The sequence below is a fragment of the Ochlerotatus camptorhynchus genome, unplaced genomic scaffold, assembly GCF_037179485.1.
Source record: "Ochlerotatus camptorhynchus isolate MF236.1 unplaced genomic scaffold, CSIRO-AGI_Acam_v1.1 ptg000646l, whole genome shotgun sequence".
Lineage (NCBI taxonomy): Eukaryota > Metazoa > Arthropoda > Insecta > Diptera > Culicidae > Ochlerotatus > Ochlerotatus camptorhynchus.
This window is the reverse complement of record NW_027041125.1, coordinates 634,512-655,020: the sequence shown is the minus strand read 5'-3', so window position 1 is coordinate 655,020 and position 20,509 is coordinate 634,512. Positions and strand designations below refer to the sequence as shown.

The 20,509-nt window shown below is 38.4% G+C and overlaps 1 protein-coding gene across 23 annotated transcripts in view; it reads left to right on the top strand.

Moving 5' to 3' along the window:
• The first annotated feature begins 8,745 nt into the window (after positions 1-8,745).
• The window catches only part of RyR (Ryanodine receptor), a 180,467-nt gene continuing 168,703 nt past the window's right edge, over positions 8,746-20,509 (top strand). For 16 of the 23 annotated variants that reach the window (XM_065237786.1, XM_065237801.1, XM_065237799.1 and 13 more), the window contains exon 1: positions 9,270-9,476. The gene's annotated coding sequence lies outside the window, so the exon portion shown is untranslated. The other 7 variants (XM_065237788.1, XM_065237783.1, XM_065237805.1 and 4 more) reach the window with 5 other exon arrangements.

Below are 20,509 nucleotides of genomic sequence, written 5' to 3'. Positions count from 1 at the left end.
CGGAAAATTTGAAGCGAGGGGAAAATACAGCGCATTCGAAATATTTGAATTTTCGACCGCGGTTGACGAGCTGCAGGGGTGACCTGAAATGGGTGATTGCGAACCAAACTTGACCATGTCGAATTTATCTATGTGCTGCATCTTGGAATCATGCTTCGATCCCCGGTTGAATTTCTTCACAGAATTCATTTCAATTGAATTCCCACATTTGCTTAGTAATTATGCTTAAATAATCTTGAAGAAAAGATTAGATCTTGAAGAAAATAAATTGAAGCAATACTCATTTGAAATAACATCTTGGAAATGTATTGAGGATTTACCAGGAATTAAAAGGACCTCAGAATTACCTTGAACGCATTCCATAGATTTTGCTTGAAGATCTCCTCAACACTAAAATTGAATGCCAGTCAGAACTCTCCTAGAATGCTCCTTAGAATTCCCTTTAAGTTCGCCAAAGATTTATTGAAACATTCTCAAGGTAATGCCACGAAATTCCAGAATCATGAATATTTTCTCCAAGCTCATGAACCTTAAAAAATTTCAAATACCCATTATATTGATTTTCGTTTTCGAATTTAGGATCTTGGAAAACATTTCAAGATCTGACATCTAAATTTTTGCTACAGAATTTTGAAAATTTCTCAAGCTGGTTTATTCTTTTTTAAGGTCCTGGAATTTCAAATTTTCTTCAGCCATATGAAAATGTTTATTTTCAACTTCTGAGGAATCTGACTCATGATATTGAAAGTTTCATTAAATCTTACTGTCTTGAAGAATCTTCAATCAATCAAATTTTAAAACTTTGTTTTGGATCTCAATTAATTCATTTTCAAAATCTATGTCTAAAACAAATGTCTATGAAACCTAAAATATCAGAGAATTTGAAAGCTATGGAGATCGCACACATAAAAAAAAAATGTGAATGCTAGTAGGCACCTAAAATTAAAAAATGGTTAAAGATTCTTAAAGTTTAGCAATTAAAAAAAATCTGAAAATGTATTAACTTATTAAATTAGGAACCATTCTACCTGTGGCCTGGATCCCTCTTTTTTTAATTTTATTATTATGAACAATGGCATCAATTTAAAAATATATTTATGTATATTGAAAGCTCTGGGAGGGAGTGGGGCACAGTTCAACAGAAGTGGTGAAGACAAATGAAGACTCTTGCTCAAAACACCTGCCACCCCTGCCCTGAGTACCCCAAGTAACAATTCAAGCTGTACAGTAAGCACAGAAGCTGGTTATTGGTTGATTTAAGGTGTACAAAGCTGCTTAACAGCAGGCTGAATATATAGTTGATTAGTAGTGCATGAATCTAATTGAATCTTCATAATTCAATAATGTAGCTGATTTAAAGATTGAACAAGCATTATTTTAGCTTAACACTGCTCCACAAATCAGCAATCCACTACAAATATTTTGATAGCCTGATTTGATAAATGCGGTCAGTGTCACTCGATGCATTTCCGGCATTTTAGTTCTTCTAAATTCACTGCCTACCTTTCTAATCCCAAGCAGCGGCAGCAGTAATGTGATAAAAGTGATAGAGTCATGGTAGATGAGCTTTTTAGGAATAGATCCATGTAGAAGTGGGCTGCGACGACGTCGAAAGTATTAACATTTTTATATCTGTGTGTTGACTGCAACATTGACCTGAATTTTCAGACAGCATTCCAAAAATATAACTCAATTATGGCACTAAAATAGCTTCCACATGACCATCGAAATAATTCACGAACTTGGGTCCACATTGTGTTAACTACACTTGAAAATTAGAGGAATGTTTAACTGTCACCAGTTGTTTTTTACAATTCCGCATTACTGTATAACACTCTTCCGGTTACTGTTATTCAACTTAAGTTTGACGTATTTCAAGTTAATGATCATACCACACATATGCTTAAGTGGTCCAGTAGGTATGATTGATGCCTATGAATCAGTGACTGCCGGTTCGAATCCCGTAACACAAAGGTAATTTTAAGACTTTTAATAAAAATTTAAATATGTAAATCCAATTAGTCAGCACCTTGTTGCAGTTCCTTAAAAAATATATGATATGAAGTGGTCTTCAATTATTATTTTTTGCTAAACGAAACTAGAAGGCTGAACAAAGGTTAGAAAAGACTGCTATTCAATGCCATAAAAAGCACTTATTCAAACTAAGGTTGAATTAAAATCGATTAAACAACACTTGTTAAGCATCAAATTGTTACCTGGGGCTCAAGTGCCTTATGATAGATTTTGGTATAATTTAAAAAAAAAACAAAGCCTTTTTCCCAAGGACACCAGAAACATATTCTGATGTGAGTTAGGAATTTCCAAAGTAGGTAATGTCCAGGAAAATTCGAAAACTTCAACTAATTTTTTCCCAAAAAAATAAACCACTCCGAATTTGTTTAAGTTTTTTTCGTTCATTTAATTATTAAATTTCATTCAATTCAGAGACCCTTCGGTCCAAACCTGTCCTGTTAAAAAAAACCTGTCTCACCCCATCCCCATAACAATTATCCATCCACTCGGCTCATTCTGATTTAAACAAGTAGAATCTGACTGCAAGCAAATTCCGGGAAACCAGTATGTGACTGCGAAAGACAAGTTTGAGTTTTGGCAGGCGATTTGTTCGTGCGGAAAACGGAGCAAGCCTTTCGTAACAACTACAACCGTAAATGGCCAAGTCTACATTAATGAGTGCCTTAAGAAACAACTGCTTCCGTTTCTACTAGTTTCTTCTACTCCAAAGACGTTCTGGAGTGGTACAAGACGAATTGGATCACATTCGTGCCGAAGGATCTCAATCCCCCAAACACACCGGAGTTGCGGCCGATCGAAATATATTGAGCTATAATGAAGCACGAACTTCGTAAACATCCTAAAGTTGTCACTACGGAGAAGGAAATGTTGAAATTATGGTTGAAAGCAGAAAAAATGTCGATTCAACCGTTGTACAAAACCTTATGGGTGGAATTAAGAAGGAAAATCGGGCATTTGGATTTGGTGAAGAAGTAGAGTGAAATAAAGATACGTAAACCAATGACCATCGATTATTTTTGACTTATTTTCGACGAGTACTTCAAAGAGATGCAATTTAACTGTGGACACTCTTTATACTAAGGGGGGAAAATCAAAAAGAATGTGTGACGAAATAGTGTCAGGTTTTGCACGCTTATAGCATGGTAATTTATGAAACAAATTAAATTTAACTTACACCATTTTATTCAAATTGAATGTAAGATTTGTTTGGTTTGAAAAATGGTCAAAGTTTTTAGCCCTAATCAACCCATTAGTGCTCGCTCCCCTATGACTATCGAGAAAATAGATAGTACTCAATGTAATTTTGTTTTCTATGTTTTTTTTTTTTATATTCATTCAGCAAAATATAGAAAAAAATGTGGATCTTCGAATGCTAATGTAAATGCTCAACGTGTCTGAAGGACCTTCAGTGTATTCGGACCCTTTCCCAAATCGTGGTTCATTGGGAACGTTTTCAACCTTGCCACCATAACGTTACCCAATGCTCAAACTGCCTCATGTTTGGCTCACCACTGCAACGATTGTGGTAAGCAACATGCACCCGAAGCATGCGAGAGAATGGAGGACGCTGATCCACAATACACCAATTGTGGTGCAGCTCATCGGGATACCAGCAAACCAAACGTGCGGAATTCATGGATATCCGGAAAAGAGCCTGCACGCAAAACCAGCCAGGTTCGAAGAAGTTTCCGGCACAAAACGAGCAGAACTTTCCCGTCATTACCCAACGGCGTTCGATTCTGGTTCTTGCGCCGCTTCCACTCAATAACTGTTTGGCTGTTGCCGCTACTTCGGTCCCGCCAACAGTTGGGGTGCATAAAACTCCGGTAAACTCAAGTCGACAGTCATACGCGGCAACCGCTGCATACCGATGCACCTCTCATCCTCCGGGACTATCGTGGCAGCATCATCACTCTGCTTCCAATGGCGGAATTTGTTACACTCATGACAGAAATTATCATGATCCAGCGCACATACAGAACCCGAACAGAGCAGCTTCATGCTGCCATATCCCTCATCAATAAATGTGGACCGTGAGCAAGAGCATCGAGTTCGTTGAATCCTTCAACGAACTTCTTCTTCCTCGCATTTCAAGCTTATTGCATATCGCATATTAGCTTATTGCGTGCTTTCAACTTAGTGTACTAGATGCACTTCCACAGTTAGAGCTTTCGATGTCTGTACCATTTTTGCATTGGTATAATTGCGTGGCAAGTCCAATCAGAGAAGTCAAGATATTTTCCAACCCGAAAAATGCCTAGACCGGACCGGGAATTGAACCCAGCCACGTCCAGAATGGTCTTGCTTTGTAGCTGCGCCTCTACCGACTCTGCTTATAGAGGCCCCATCAACGAACGAAATATCGATATCGCTATCATCTCTGAAACGCACCTGAAGCCCGAGATTAACGTCTTCCTTCCCGATTTTCGGCGTGTGAGGCTGAATCGAAACAGCTCCGGGGTAAGAGGAGCGGTCAGCGCTCTAAGGAGGAACATCAACTGTCGGCTGCTGCCGAGCTTCCAGCTGAAGATGATCGAAGCCGTAGGGGTGGAAGTTTCTACTCATGTCGGCCCCATCACCATCGCTGCGGCTTACTCCGATGTCCAACCGGAGACGTCCGAAGACGTTGACCAGTGTCTACAATCTATGGAGGAGGCAATATCCCGGGCCAGGGAACAACACGTGCCAGTATCCAGACAGATGAGTATCACTCTGAACCTTGACAGCCCACCCAAAGATCTCATTAGGCGCCGTAACACCAGTAGTAGGCAGTACGAGCATTCTGTTCTGCCTAACTTGAAGACCAAGTGTAATCGATTAACAAAGATCATTCAGGTCAGGATGATGGATCTCAGAAATGACGATTTTTCCAATAAGATCCGTTCTCTCCCATATTGTGCAAAACCCTTCTGGAAACTAACAAAAATCCTTAAAAATAAGCCACCACTTGTACCGTTGAATCAACCCAATGATTCAGTAGCCAATCTGATAACCCCTGAAGAGAAGGCTAATGCTAAGGTCAACACAGCTCTCATAATCTCGGACTAAACATGGCAAGTCCATACGAAACTGTGGTTGCTGGAAATGCAGCCAACCTCCATCAAATTGCCAACGATTTTCGACGAAATTTTGGCCAATATCAAATCATCCAAAACATGAAAGCCCCAGGTTTCGACCAAATTCTGAATCTAGAACTCATACACTTGAGTTCCAGATTCTTCAACCAAGACTTGGCTACTTTCCCTCGTGCTGGAAGCCAGCTAAAGTCATCCCCATCCGGAAGCCTGGGAAAAATCCGTCTTCTCCTTCAAGTTACCGACCCATCAGCCTTCTCTCGAGGTTATCTTAACTGTTCAAAAGGACAGTCTACTAGCTACTCCTGTCATCTGCCGATGAAAACAACTTGTTGCTCGAGGAACAGTTTGGCTTCTGTAAAGGTCGCTCGACTGTATCCAAAACATCTGCCATGGCATTGTTGGACGTTGAAAAAAAAATTGTGAAGCTCATAAAACTATCTATCAGAGAGTCTCTCTGAATGGCTCAGATGCATTCAACATCGGTGGAACACCGGGGTTCCACAAGGAAGCATCCTTGGCCCCATCTTGTTCAACCTGTTCACCTCCGATATGCCGGCTCTCCCTGATGGTGGATCGTTGTCCCTGTTTGCAAATGACACATCCATCGTCTACAAGGGTAGGGTCATCGGAGCTCTGACTGCCAAACTTCAGAGAGGCCTGGACGTCCTGTCTGAATATTTCAACAGCTGGAAGATCCGTATCAACGCGGCAAAGACCCAGGTCATCAAGTTTACTCATTCCAAATCTCCGTCTGAGAATAATAAGATTTTAAGTTGGCACAGTGGTGGAATGGTCCAAAGAGGTAGTCTACCTCGGCCTTACACTCGACAGCAAACTGCTTTTCAGGGAACACGTTGACAAAACGAAAACAAAATGCAACATCCTGATGAGATCCCTGGTCATCAAGTTTACTCATTCCAAATCTCCGTCTGAGAATAATAAGATTTTAAGTTGGCACAGTGGTGGAATGGTCCAAAGAGGTAGTCTACCTCGGCCTTACACTCGACAGCAAACTGCTTTTCAGGGAACACGTTGACAAAACGAAAACAAAATGCAACATCCTGATGAGATCCCTGTATCCGCTCATCAACAGGAGATCCACTCTGGCCCTGAAAAACAAGCTTGCTGGCTACAAGCAAATCATCCTTCCCGTAATGGATAACGGTATGCCAATCTGGGAGAGTTGCGTCAAATGCCATCACCTTAAACTCCATAGGGATAGGATGCAGAATAAGATCCTTCGGATGATCCTAAACAGTCCTGCACGGACGCAAAATACTGAGGTCCACCGCCTGGCTGGTCTTCAGGCTCTAGAAGAGCAAAGAACGGTCTTCTTGGAAAGGTTCAGAGACACCTGTCTAAGATCAGGTCATCAGGTCATACGTAATCTAGCACATTAGGTTAAGTTATACTCGTAGTTAGGTAGGTTATCACATTTTTTCAACTCAAACTAAACACACCCCAACGGATATTCTGTAAACTGGTTGAAAACTGCAAATATCAAATTATAATATCAAATGAAACAAAAATGCAGACCCAGATAGGCTAATCAATTGAAATTTTAATTCAATGTACAATCATTATCAACAGATATAAACATATTTTTACTACTACTAAATTTTATTGCAGTTATCGTTTGACAACAAGGGCTAAAAAGGGGCGTACGTTGCGTTTTACACTGAAAATGAAACTAACTCAAAGAGTGAGTAGTTCATTTGTGTGTCTCTGTATAGAGAAGTTTCTAAAGGCGAAGGTCACTCGGCGCTTGAGTAACATACACTGCAAACGAGTGTTACTCAGAGAGTGAGTCACTTTTACTCATTCGTATGGAGAAATTTCTAAAAGCGTAGGTTACTCATGCTCAGAGTGACCTACGCTTCTAGACATGTCTCCATACGAATGAGCAATAGTTACTCATAACTGAGTAAAAGTGAATCACTCTCTGAGTTAGTTTCGTTTTCAGTGTAAGCTTTTAGAAATTTCTGCATACTAATGATTAAAAGTGACTCAATCTCTGAATAAGATTCGTTTTCAGTGGCGATCTCAGTAAGAAAAAAAAGTGATTCAGATAGATAAGACTTATTGGATGGTTAAGCTCAGTGCGAAATGTGCATCACATTCCTTGTTTTAACTTGACAGCACGACCATAAAGCAGGTTTCTGTATTCAGTGAAGGTATTCGGATGGACAGACCTATCGCATAATTGGCCTCTCAGTTCAGAATTCACTCACCATGCAGCTTCACTTGCTTAAGCAGTCTATATGCACTGAAAACTAATCTTATTCAGAGAGTGAGTCACTTTTACTTCGTTACTGTCTTTAGTAGAGTTATTCAAATGGATAAGACCTTTTGTATACTGTACAGCACAGACTTGACTGTTCTACTACATAGAAGGAAGCTGTCTTTGGAAAAGTTGTTCAGATGAATACCACAAATTTAGAATTTTATTGCTAGTTCCAACTAGAATTAAGCATCTGTCATCAACTTTTATTTCATTTGCCGTCACTTGGAAAATGATGACTACACTAAGCACACACAATTTTTTTTGTCAATCACCCAAATTCTTCTCTTTGTTCAAACCGTTATGTATGGCTCAATCCGAAAGCTTCGAAAGTAAACAAGAATATAGATGAATATCTCACGATGTATGCAATTTGCGTGGCAATCTTTCTCGAAAAAAGAGGACAAAGAATATTGAAAGTTATGAAAACTATAATTAGGACTGAAACTATATGTTGTGTACATGGGGTTTAGTTCATTCTATTGGGAGTTTGTTATGCTACAATGAAACAATTAAATTTACATTCCATTTATTCAATTACAACGTTTGCTATTTTATAGATTTTTTACTCAGCACAGGTTATGTTAAACTCAATTTAAGTTAACTGAAATAAGTTTTAGATGAAAGTCACTTGTCTGTTATAGTCCTGCATCATAAAGATTTGTGATGTCAGGTGCTCTTTGATTTCTAAAGTTGTTTTGCCATGACTAACATTAGTACGTTTCCGAAAGTTGGGTGAACATGTTTTTTTTTTTTTCCTTTGGTTTGTTTTTTTTTTCCGTCGATCTTGTTTTCCGTGCTGAGCACCAATGCTACCGACGTGCCAGGAAGGCAGCTCCCACACCTGGACCATACCTATCGACCCATCAACTCATGAACCGGGGACCAACGGCTTTACTTCCCATCCGAAGGAAGGCGTGATCAGAGATGTTATGCCTCAGAACATCCCGGCGGCGCCGACTGGGATTGAACCCAGGCCTGCTGGGGTGAGAGGTAATCACGCTTACCACTACACCACCGGCGCCGTTTGGGTGAACATGTTTGGAATCTAATTATGAATAATTGCCCAATTTCATTATAATGAATTGTTCATTTTGAAGTTACATGTCTAAACCATTTATTTTGTTATTGATATACTATTTAATGAAGCAGCAAAAATTATTCGAGAATTTTCCCAATTTAATACTTCTGTTCTATATCAAAGAATTGCATTCCGTCCACACACACCGTCCAACGCAGCCCTGCAAGCAACACTCTCAAATTTTCCTCCACATTTTCCCCGATTCGAAAGCGCAGACTGCTGCACGATTGAACCGATTTTCCACCGCTCAGTCGAGGCTTGGACGTCGTGGCGAAATGAAGTGAAATTATATTCTCAAAGTTCCTCCCGCCGACGAGTAAGAGCGTACAGTTTTTCCACACCAACACACTCGCACCTGCATTGTGCAGAACACACAGTTAGGATTCGCAGTTTTCCCGCTCGCCAGCTCATCAGTAAGTGTACTGTTATTCATGTTGCTTCTCATCAGCAGGCAAGTCTGTTGCGGTAAACCGTATAAATTTAGCTGCAGGGAGAAGAACCACAACGATATTGGCATCTGGAAAGGAGTGGTTTTCCCTCAACTGCGGTCAGAGTGAGTCCTGTCGTTCGATAGTTGGCTAAGAAGTGGCAAGTTTTCAGGAAGTCGTCGGTTGGTTCAGAAGAAATGTCTGAGGAAAACGTGATTCAGATCGTCTGCGGAACGAACGGCTAGGCAAAGAAGAAAAGCCGCGAGCGAAAAAGAATTTCACTTCTTTTGCCCGGGGTGGCTAAGTGATATTTTTGAGTAGTTTCGCTTCGCAGCCGCGCTCGGATCTTAAAATATCGCCGCACCGTTCGGTCGTCAGTTGCTCGTCGTTGGACCAGTCGCGAACATCGCGGAACATCTTTCTCAGCCGAAAGTTCCTGCAATTAACCGACCCGTGGATTACGGTTTCTTGCAGTGTCCAGACTAGCAGCAGCCTCAGCAGCGTGTGCTGGAACGCGTTCTGGATCGTGTCCTTGCAGTGCAGTGTGTGAACAGCTATCCGGATTTACGACAGTGGTGTGTGATTTTGGTTGAATTCTACTGCAGGAGGCATACCTTTTTTTTCTTTTCTCCATCCCGGATTAGGTAATCCGTGAATAGTGTGACTAAATTGCCTACTCCACGCTATGAATGATTGTGAAAGTTAGATCCGTGCTCGAGACTACCGGTTCCTACCGGTTTCAAGAAGAACATAACAGTTTTCAAGGATTTGCTTCAGATATTCCCATAAAGAGAAGAAATTGTCCGCCTGGGCTGAAAATTTTCATCTCGAAAAATTTTCCTCAGCAGGCTGAGTTCACGGGAATCAAAGTGAGTGAGGAAAAGCGACGCGCGCACCTTTCGACCCATGATTCGTACGCACACGACACGTGATGCGGTAGTGTGAGAGTGAATGGTTCAAAGTGTGCGTTACGGCTGGGAAATTTTGAAGAGGAAGCAACAGTGATGTGTGCATATATATTCGACAGTGGCAGTTCAAAGCAATGAAGAAAAGTTATATGAGGGGTATTATAAAAATATTCCCGATGACCTGCCGCGAGCAGTTGAACGCAAAATTTATCGAAACGATGTGAAGGTTCCTACTTACTGGCAGGCAGCACCGGCCAGAGAGTAGGTACCGCAGATCTACATGATGAACGGCAGAATACATGCGATTTCGAACTCGAGGGAAAACGTACAGGACGAAGGAAAAAAGCGGGAATCGTGAGACAAAAGCGTTCGCAAAGTAATTAGCCGGAGACGCTGGCGGTGAAACCCTCTGAGTTTAAAAATATGAGCACCAGTTCTGCTGAAAACGAAAGAATTTAACTCAAGTTGCCTTGAAAAAGACCGAAGATTGGTGGTGTACTTTTTTTGAATTTGGATGTCCATGTGTGTGTGTGTGTGTGTGTGTGGATGCAAGATTGCGAAATTGCGGATAATCGAGTGACACGTTGGAACTTCGCGAGGGCGTCAGGGATGGATGAAAAGGAAGATTGGACACTCAAAATGGGATAAACCCCTTTTGGACTATCTAGGAGATTTGGTGCATGAATCACTGATGGGTAAGTTTCAAGCGAAATGTTTTCCTAATTTATTAAAACAGGCCTTTTTTGTATTCACAATATTTCTAGCTAAGCCCGCAATATTATTTTTCCTAAGTCTGATTTATAAAAAAAAAAAGTTAAATGACCAGTGCGTAAATTTTCAAGGTCTTTACGATTCAGCCACTAAACAAAATTTAAATTCCTTTCAAAATCCTCACAATTTCAAACTTTCAAACCCTTGATTTTTTTTTTATGTCACAACCCTCAACATTTTTCGATGCAAAATGTAATGGTTTGTCTATTAAACTTGATACGTCTATGAAACTTGATATAAATTTCTACTTGTGATTGTTATTATTATTTTTACATGGGGGCGACCCCGGCGTAGTGGTTAGAATCCATACCTCTCACGCCAAAGTCACGAATTCTAATCTCACCCCCGGACAAGTCACGAATGACCCAAGAGCGTTAGTGACTATAACTAAAAAAAAATTATTTTTACTATTCCCACAGTTTTCTTTTATTGAATTTTACCAAGAATAATGTTGAGATTCTCTCTCTTTCTTTCTTATTTTTTTCATATTCCATTTTAATAATACTTCCTAGAAAAGTTCTTGGAATTTCCTTAACAATTCTTTTCTAATGGATCATACCATTGAGCAATTCAAAATGACGATAAATACCATTCAAACTTTGCCGTGGCACAACATTTCGATATTTTTCTATTAGAATCTCGAGAAAATAGGGTCTTATTTATGACGCTTGAAAAATCTGGAATGCTTTGCTTCGTTTTCATAAAATCGCTGGTTGAAGGTCGTCCAAAATCTGCACGAAAAAATGATTATTTCTCAAAAATTTCACAAGAACTCGTTTATTATTTTTCTCCGATATTGGTTACCGAGAAACGATCATATAATATGTATATACAGCCATACCATATCAAAACGATATATTGGTTCGCAAAATTTCGTAAAAATGGTAATTTTGTTCCTTATCGCAAAATTTTAGACTCGATTTTTTTTTGTCATTAGGGTGACTATTTCCATGCTACGGTGGACCAAAAATCAATTTTTTAATCAAAAATTCATAACTTTTGAACCACTTGGCTGATTTCACAGATCAAAATATCAAATGGAAGGTAACTAATAAAAAACTTTAGAAAAATATAATAATATTACCGTTACCGAGAAACGAGCATGAAAACAGCATCGAAACGCATTTGCAGGTTCGGTACTTTAAAATGTTGCCTTGGTATATTAATATGCATCAGTATAATCATGAAATTCTCCGCAGAATCGCAGAGTGGTCACTGAACTAGGAAAATAAGGAAATAACCGAAAATTTGATTCGATCCTTAAAATATTTTCTGTTTTGTTGTACCTTAATCAAACTCTGTTTATAATTATTCAAAGTCCAGTATTTCGAATAGTTATCTTAGAATGTTGAATATTTCGTCAATCCCAGATTTGATTACCTATCTATACTATACAGGATCAGTATGAACACTTAGAGCTGGTTACTCACTGATTTTATGTATGTGCGCCTCCTTTAAGGAGTGTCCATGATTGTAAGTTCATAATGTACACACAATTTAGATCCATCTTATTAAAACTACAGTACGGGTAAACTATTATGATTCAGCAATTATAATTGCCGTGAAATAAAAAAAAATACTAAATTGTTCGGATATAGGAGTGTAACGGTGCACACTTAGAAATTACTATTTTTTTAATTCAGCTTTGACGTAAATCATGGAACGCAAACAAACATGACATGTAAAATTAAGTGTCCTGAAACTGAAACATATGTAATTCGACGAAAAGTGCGTTTGATTGAATTGATTTTCCCGTCCTTTTCAGCTGATTCTTATGTCAAAAGGACCGCTTGCATGTGTCGGTCTCAGGACACTGAAATTTACATGAATTTTTCGTAGAGTGTTGATCGAAGGATGGTTTATGAAAGACTTTTCGGTCTTTGTACTTGGCCTTCTTCAAAGATTATAAAATTATAATTTTTCAGAGCAAACATCTTTACGATCATATACTTAAACTAACCCTGGTGAAGATTGCAACCCCTGGATTGAAACGTGGATAGCACTATAACAACACTTTTTTTCTGACTGAAAAGCCATAGCAAAATGACTAATTCTTCAAGATCTTTAAACTTCCCCAAATGTTTTGAATTCCCTGAAGTTGTCGGTGCTGCCCTGAAGTAATTGTAACTTCCCTAACTTCTGCACTTCAGTAATATTCTCCAGATATCCCTGAATTTCTCAGAACTTTTTGAATTTTCCCATAATTTTTTTTTTTTTTTTTTGACTCGCCTTGAAATTTATTGGTCCTTTCTGAAGCTGTTAAAATTGTCCTGATGTTTTCGATACTTCCTTGATGGTCATAGAACTTCCTGTAAAATCTTTAAACTTCGACAAAGTTCCCTTAATTTTCAAAAAGTTCTTGGAGCTTCTCTTATTTTCACGAATTTTCCACCCATTCATGGAACTTTCCTGAAAACCATTAAATTCGCGAATAGGATTAACTACCCGCACTAAGTTTGTCTTTATCTAGAGCAGTTTAGTACCAAACGGAATGTTATTATTACTGATGGCTTTCAAATTTATTTACCTTTCCGTACGTACCGTAATATTTGATATAGAGAAACCAATCGTTGAGAAATTGTCAAAAATCTAACACTGCTTCTTGACGCCAAACTCGGCCTAAGGATTCTAAACTCGGTCTAACGCATTGAAACACCATTGAAACGCCAATGAATTCACTTCAGCCTATCGGATGAAGATAAAAATTGATTCGGTGGGAGCGCTTTTTTTTTTTGTTTTTAGGAATAATGGCTGCAAACCTTCATATCACGCGTTCTCATTGACTTCGTTCGGTAGCATACTAACTAAAGTATTGTACCAAATGCATAACTAACTTGTTAGCTCTGAAATCATGGATTTATTAAAAGTTTTCTGCTCGATAGGCCCAAAATGGGCTATTAGGCCGAAGTACCCCTACCCTATTCCATGATTTTTCGAAACTTCTTGCAATTTCTTGTAATTATATAATGGAAATACTCTGAAGTTATCTGATCTTCCGCTAAATACTAGGAACATCACTGAAAATAATGAAACTGCTTAAAATCATTAAACCTCTTTGTAGATCTCTGGACTTCCCTGAAGATCTCAGAAAATTGCTAAAGCTTTCGTAAATTGCCAGAGTATCTTAGAGCATCTGTAAAGTTCCTTCAATCTTCATGAAGTTAATTGAACTGCCCTAAGGTTAACTGGTCTTTCCTGATAGTCTCGACGCTACCCTAAAGTTCTCACAAGTCCGCTTGAAGTTCTGACCTAAGCTTAATTATACTGTAATTCTGTAATGTTTCAAAAACATGTTTAAAGTTTTCCGAAATTTTCCAGCATCCCAAAAATACTTGAACATACAAAAATTTCCTCAAAATTATGCTAACCTTCATGGTGTTGTCCTGAAGATATTGAAACTTACCTTCGCTGAGCTTTGAACGTGCCCGAAAGTCAGAACGTTACTACAGCTATTGTGACTGCCCTTAAGATTTCTGAGCCTTCCTGAAGATCTCGAAACCTAATGTTCCTGAGGTTTTAGGATCATCTTTAAAGTGTTCCCATTTTTTCAAAGTTCTTTGGAGTTATCTAAAGTTTTCATGAATTCCTTGAAGTTCTCTGAATATCCCTGAAGTTTCCAGAATTTCCTAAAAGCTCCTGCAGTTTCCATGAAACAGATGGAATCACCTTGAAGGTCTCTAAGTTTCCCTGAAATTTCCCCAAACCTTACTATCTCGCATTCTGTTCAAGAAAATCCACCTTCTCCTTTCTGTGCTTACCGGACCATTCCCAACACCGAGTGGGGTACGTAAAAGGCACTGTCATTGGGGTGGCAATTTTGGACGCCTATAGTGGCATATATTTTCGTCACAAAGTTCCGACATACAACTTATTTACATAATTTACAAGTCCATTACAGCACATTTAAAACATTAAAATCAAATCAAATCAATTTAATCAAAATTAAATTCAAAAAATAAAAGCCCTACTCTAGGATGAGTCTTCTTCCTGACATAAGACGGAATAATTATTGGCGATTTGAGTTCAAAATGGAATAGGCTTATTTATCCATCTTTTAATTGCTAGTGATTCTCTTTTTCAAAACAGTAAATATTGGCCAGTGTAAAAGAAATAATGTTCCGGAATTCGGCCTAATAACCATTCGGCCTAGTAACCATTCGGCCTAGTAACCATTCGGCCTAGTGACCTTTTGGCCTAAAGACCCAGCATCCACCCTGAGCATTCAATATAACCTGTTTGATATATCTCATGATAGGTCCTGGTATAAATTAAAGGTACGGACCATTTTCCCGAAATACCAGGAACATGTTCTGATGTCGTCGATGGGTGTTGGGTACTTGAGGATCAGAGCCTATAAAGATCATATGATGATTTTGGATTTTTTTTTCTCTCTCTTTTCCTTCGGTCTCTGTTCCGCGATCTAGTGCCAATCACCGACGGACACCGATTGCCATCCATTGACGGCAATCGAATGTGCAGGAAGACAGCTTCCACACCTGCGTAGGATATCGCACCATCGCACCCATTCAACACACATGGGCCTGGACCAACGGCTTTATTTCCCTTCCGAAGGAAGACGTGACCAGAGATTTTTATGCCTCAGAAAAATCCCACCGACCTCGGCTGGGATTGAACCCAGACCCATCGCGGTGTTAGAAAGCATTCACGCTTACCACTACACCACCGGCGCCGGCAATGATTTTGGATTGTTCCTTAAGTTTCTGGAACTTTCCTTATATTCTCGCTATACTTCTGTTGGTGTTCCTAGAGTTGCCCGGAGATTGATAAAATTGGTCTGAAGCTCTCTAAATTTCCGTGAATTTTAAATTCCCTGAGGTCTCAGAAGTGCTCGCAGTTACGTCACTTCCCTAAACATCTTTAATCTCAACTGAAGTTTTGCTACATTCAGTTCAGATCTTCCAATTGTCCTGAATGCAACTCCCATGAAGCTCTTTGATCTCCACTGAAGTTTTTGAAGTTTTCCTGAAATCTTTAGAACTACCCTGAAGTTTTCGGAACGTCCTTTAAATTCTTGAAAATTTTATGAAGTTCTCATAACGTCTTGAAGGTCTCCGCAATCCTTCTGATGTTGGAGGAACTAACGTGAAATTTTAAAAATTATCCATAAGTTCTTGGAACCTCACTAAAGTTCCCAAAAATTTACTGACGAAGGGTACTTCTTTAATCTTTTGTAAACTTTGTTCATAGAACATCTTGTAAGTTCCTGCAATGTTTCTGACATGGATCGAACGGACCTTAAGTACTCACAATTTTCCTGACGTTTTTGGAACTCCTCTCAAGTTTCCACAATTTTCTGGATACTAATGGAACTACTCTGTAGTTATTAGAAATATTCCAAAGCGCTTTGCACTTTCCCAAAGATTTCCGAAAATTTAATGAAAATTACTAAGATATTCATGAAATGAATAAAACTGTTGTAAAGTTCTCCTATATGTTAGGACCACAACATTTTACTGAAGCTCATGGAACTGCACTGAAGTGCTCGAAACTTACCCTTAAAGATCTTTAAACTCTCACAAAGTTCTGGACTTTCCTGTAGTTCTCGGATCTCGTTTTAAAGTGTTTATACCCGTAAAAATTATATATCTGAACGAGTACAGAACATTTTGGTGGATGGGCGTCCAAAATTTCCCTGATGCATAGTTTTTCGATGTTTGCGCCCAATTAGTGAAAAAAAAAGTTGCTGGTTACTCATGAAGTAATTATTAATTTCCACCATGACAGGCCTGTACAGGATACCAAAAAATAAGTGTGAGAGCTAAAAAAAATAGCCATTTCCCAAAGTTTGACATTTTGAAGATGTTTGCAAGCTTAAGATCACACATATCTCATGGTTACACTGTTATGAAATTCTTGATCATGAAATTAGTTTGAAATAAAATTCTCAGAATCTTGAAAACTTTTGATAATCCTGGATCTTGTATTTTGGTGTACGGAACCAGGAGTTTGATTTGTTTTCAATGTCAATATCAATGTTTGAACTTATCTCAGGATATCTTTGCAAATGTCTCAAGGATATCCTTAAGATCACTCTTAAATGTCTTTCGAATTACTTTTACTTTCTGGATAAGCCTCAATAATCATGTGTCCGGTATCCCTTATAAATTTCCTCCATAACAGTTTCGGCAGCCAGCACTTAAAGAATTTCCTCCAAAAAGCTCTCGAAATTCACTCAACTTCATATTCTTAATAATTCTTTCCTAAATTTCTCCATAATTTTCCATTTCATAATAATAATTTAAATTTGGTTGGAAATTGCTTGTTATGCCAACAATAATTTAGACAAGTATTCTCCTAACGTTTTCTTTAATTTCATCTCATAATTTCATGAAAATTTTCTCTTAAATTCCTTTGAGAGAATCTTTTGAAATTTGTTTTTAGTTCCCTAGCAGATTTCATCAGAATTTCCTGGAACTTCCCTTAAAATCTCTGTACTCCCCTGAACTTATATGGACTTGCCTGAAGCTTTAGTTATTTCAATATAGTTGAAGATGCTAATTTCAAATAACAGACTGTAGTGGTAATTTTTATACGCTAGATGGAGTAGATGAAAGCATAGAGTTGATAGTTCCGTTAGAGTACGGCAGTGTGAAGATTGTATATAGATATTAGACAAGCGAGCTAGGACAACTTTTAAGGAAGGTACAAATCGGTTTTTTCATCTCTCTTTACCAAACTCCCCCTTTGGAGAGGGATGGTGAGGGGTGTTGTCCTAGCTAGCTACTCCATCTATCGTATAAAAATTACCACTACAGTCTGTTATTTGAAATTAGCATCTTCAACTATGTAAATCGTTGACTTCACGTAGAAGTAATACTAAAAACATATAGTCAAAGTATTTCAATATATTATTCTCTAAATTTTCAAGAAGTGCTTAGAACTTCTCCAAAGTTCCTTAAATTTTCCTGATGTTAATGGAAGTTAAATTTAGACCTCGCAATATTCCTGAAATATTGGGAACATTTCTGAAATTCTCGGATTTATCCGTAATTCCTCAAAACTTTTTAAAAGGTCCGGCAATTAATTAATGGAACTGCTCTGAAGTTCTCATCAATCAATCAATTAATTTGCCTTTCAAAACTTTCTTTGTGTTTCCTGGAGATCTTGGGACAGAAGAGACGAACCAGCTTAAGGCTGAAAGTCTCTCAAATTAAGAAAAACACAATTTTGAAAACATGCTCAATTTTGGCTAAATTTTCTGAGTATTTTGGGTCTCTATAGAGTAATTTCCTTGAAAACAATTGATTACTTCGAGGTTATCTGATCTTGCGTGATGTTCTCAACTCCACTGAAGCTTTAGCAATTCTCTTGAAGTTTTTGGTGCTGTCCTAAAAATATTTGAACTTCCTTGAAATTCTCTGCACTGCTGTAAGGTTCCCAAAATATATTTGAAGTTCTCTTAACTTCTAAAGAGTTCTGAACTTTGAATAAACTCCCAGACCTTCTTAAAGTTCCTTCATTTTTTTCAGATATTCATGGAGCTGTTTTGAATTTATCGAAAATATCCTTTACGCATCTATAAACTTCTCCAAAATCCTGGACTTTCCAACAGCTATAGGGGCTGCTAATTGAGATCTCTTGACGAAGCTTCTCTGATGTTCTTTGAATTTTTTCAATGTTTCCACACTTTTCTCAGGCTCTCTGGACTTCCCTTGAGTTCCCTGGATATCCCTGAAGTGATTAGACCTTTTAAAAGTTCCTGCAGTTTCCCTAAGGCTTATTGAAATGAAACTTCCCCCAAAATGCTCGGTATTTCCGTTCATTCCTCGGAACATCTTTAAAGCACATACAAATTTCGTTTTCTGCACTTCCCTGATTTCTCAGAGCTTCTGTAACATTCACGATTTTTTATTGAGACCTCCCTGATGCTCTCTGAACCAAATCTCACCAATGCACCGCGTGATTTTCGTAGACAAAAATCAAAAAGCAAACAACTGTGGTTGATTTTGCAAGCTGGGATATTGCAGCTCGGAATATCAAGCTAACAAAACTCACCAGCTTCAAATCTCACCAAACTGTGGTGAGATTGAGTTTCATGATTTTTTGCTTTACACCCGAACGCAACCGAAACTTCCATAACGGTTGGCAGCAGTCACTTCGTGTCTACCATTGGTGAACAGTAAAAAGAGATAGTAAACTATACTTTCTTTTTCAAAGAAAACGATGTGCAACGGAATCATCACTCAGCTTGATTTTTGCACGTTGTGAATAGTCTCGCAATATCAAAGAAGCTTGTAAAATCAATATCACGCGTGATATTGAGAGCGTATGAGAGCGGAAAATATCGTTTGATTTATGATTTTGCCAACACTGCTCTGAACTAGAGAGGGTCTAGGGTAAGAGAGGACCCGACTGGCTCTTATTGAGCCAAACGAACTTTAAAAGCTAGAACCAATTGAGCAGCGCCATTCTTGATTGCAGTGTCAGTGTTGCTAGAAAATGCCTAGGCATAGATTAACAAAGCAGTTTGATTTAAATCCGCTCCTCTCTCATACTATACCCTCTATATTCTTCAATTTTAGAGCTTCTAGAAGGTTCTCACTACTTTCCGGTATTAAATTGAGCTGCATTAAAATTTTCAAAATTGAGCTGAAGCACTGGGAGCTTTCCTGAAAATCCCGCAGTTTTCATGATTTTCCACGAGCAACTCTAAAGATCTCAGGACTACCCCTACGATCACAAAACTTCCTTTAAGATATTTAGGTTTAGGTTTTGCAAACTGCATGGAACTGCCATGAAGCTCTTTGATATTCACTAATATTCTCGATTTTTATCTGAAATCTATGGAGCATAAAGCATCTTAAAACTTCCCTGTAGTTTTGGACGCTCTTGTATCTCTTGGAACAATCCTGAAGTTTTCGTAACTTCTTGTAACTTCTGAAGGTTTCGGAGCTTCATTAAGGTTCTTGCAATTTCTTTAAAGTTTTTGGACTTTGTTCTAGGAACATCGGTAAAATACCTGCACTTTTTTAAAGTTATCAAAATTTTCCCTAAAGTTCCCATAATAGTTCGGGTGTTCATGAAACACTCTAAAGTTCTCATAACTTTCCCGAAGCTTTCTGACCTTTCCTAAGTATTCCTAAGTTCCGGAAGTTTTTCAGGAGTTTCTCAATGTTTTTGTTTAGTTCCTAAAATGTTCTTGAGCAGCTTTGAAAAAAACTAATACTCGATTTTTTCGGAGCTGGTTACTCATGTAGTGACAGGCATGGTATTTGGGTTAGCCTTAATGGGTCCGGACATGCCGCCGCATTGACCATTAGATGTGCGTTTTTTTTTTTTTCAGGAAATGATGCACAATCATTATTTGTTTTAAATCAACTGTTATTGTCATTTTGTTTTTCACACGAATACGTAAAAAAATCCAAATCCGTCCACTGGGATCGCTGTAATTGCAGAAACTGCTTGTTTCATTTCTTAATGGTCCTAGCTATGCTATGGTATAATTCATAGAATTCATATGAAGTTCTGCTCATGGCCTCCCTCAGCTCAGTTGGTAAAGGAGCAGCTACAAAGCATGACCATGCTGGAGGTGGCTGGGTTCGATTTCTGGTCCGGTATAGAAATTTCTCAGCTTCCTTGAGCATAGAGTATGATTGTACTTGCCACACAATTATACTGATGCAAAAATGGCACAGGCATCGAAAGCTCGCGATTAATAAATGTGGAAGTGCATCTTGAACACTAAGTTGGGAGCACACAGTAAGTTAATATGCGATAAGCATTACGCTTTAAATGCGAAGGATTTCTGCACATCAAACTGATTAAATTTTTGTTAGAATGATCTAGGAATCCTCCTCAAATTTTCTTAAGAATACTTTCCAGATTTCTCATAAATAATTTTAAAATTCTTCCAGTAAATTCCTCCAAGTCTAGCTCAAAATTTCGATTGCCTTTACCCTTCTTACAAA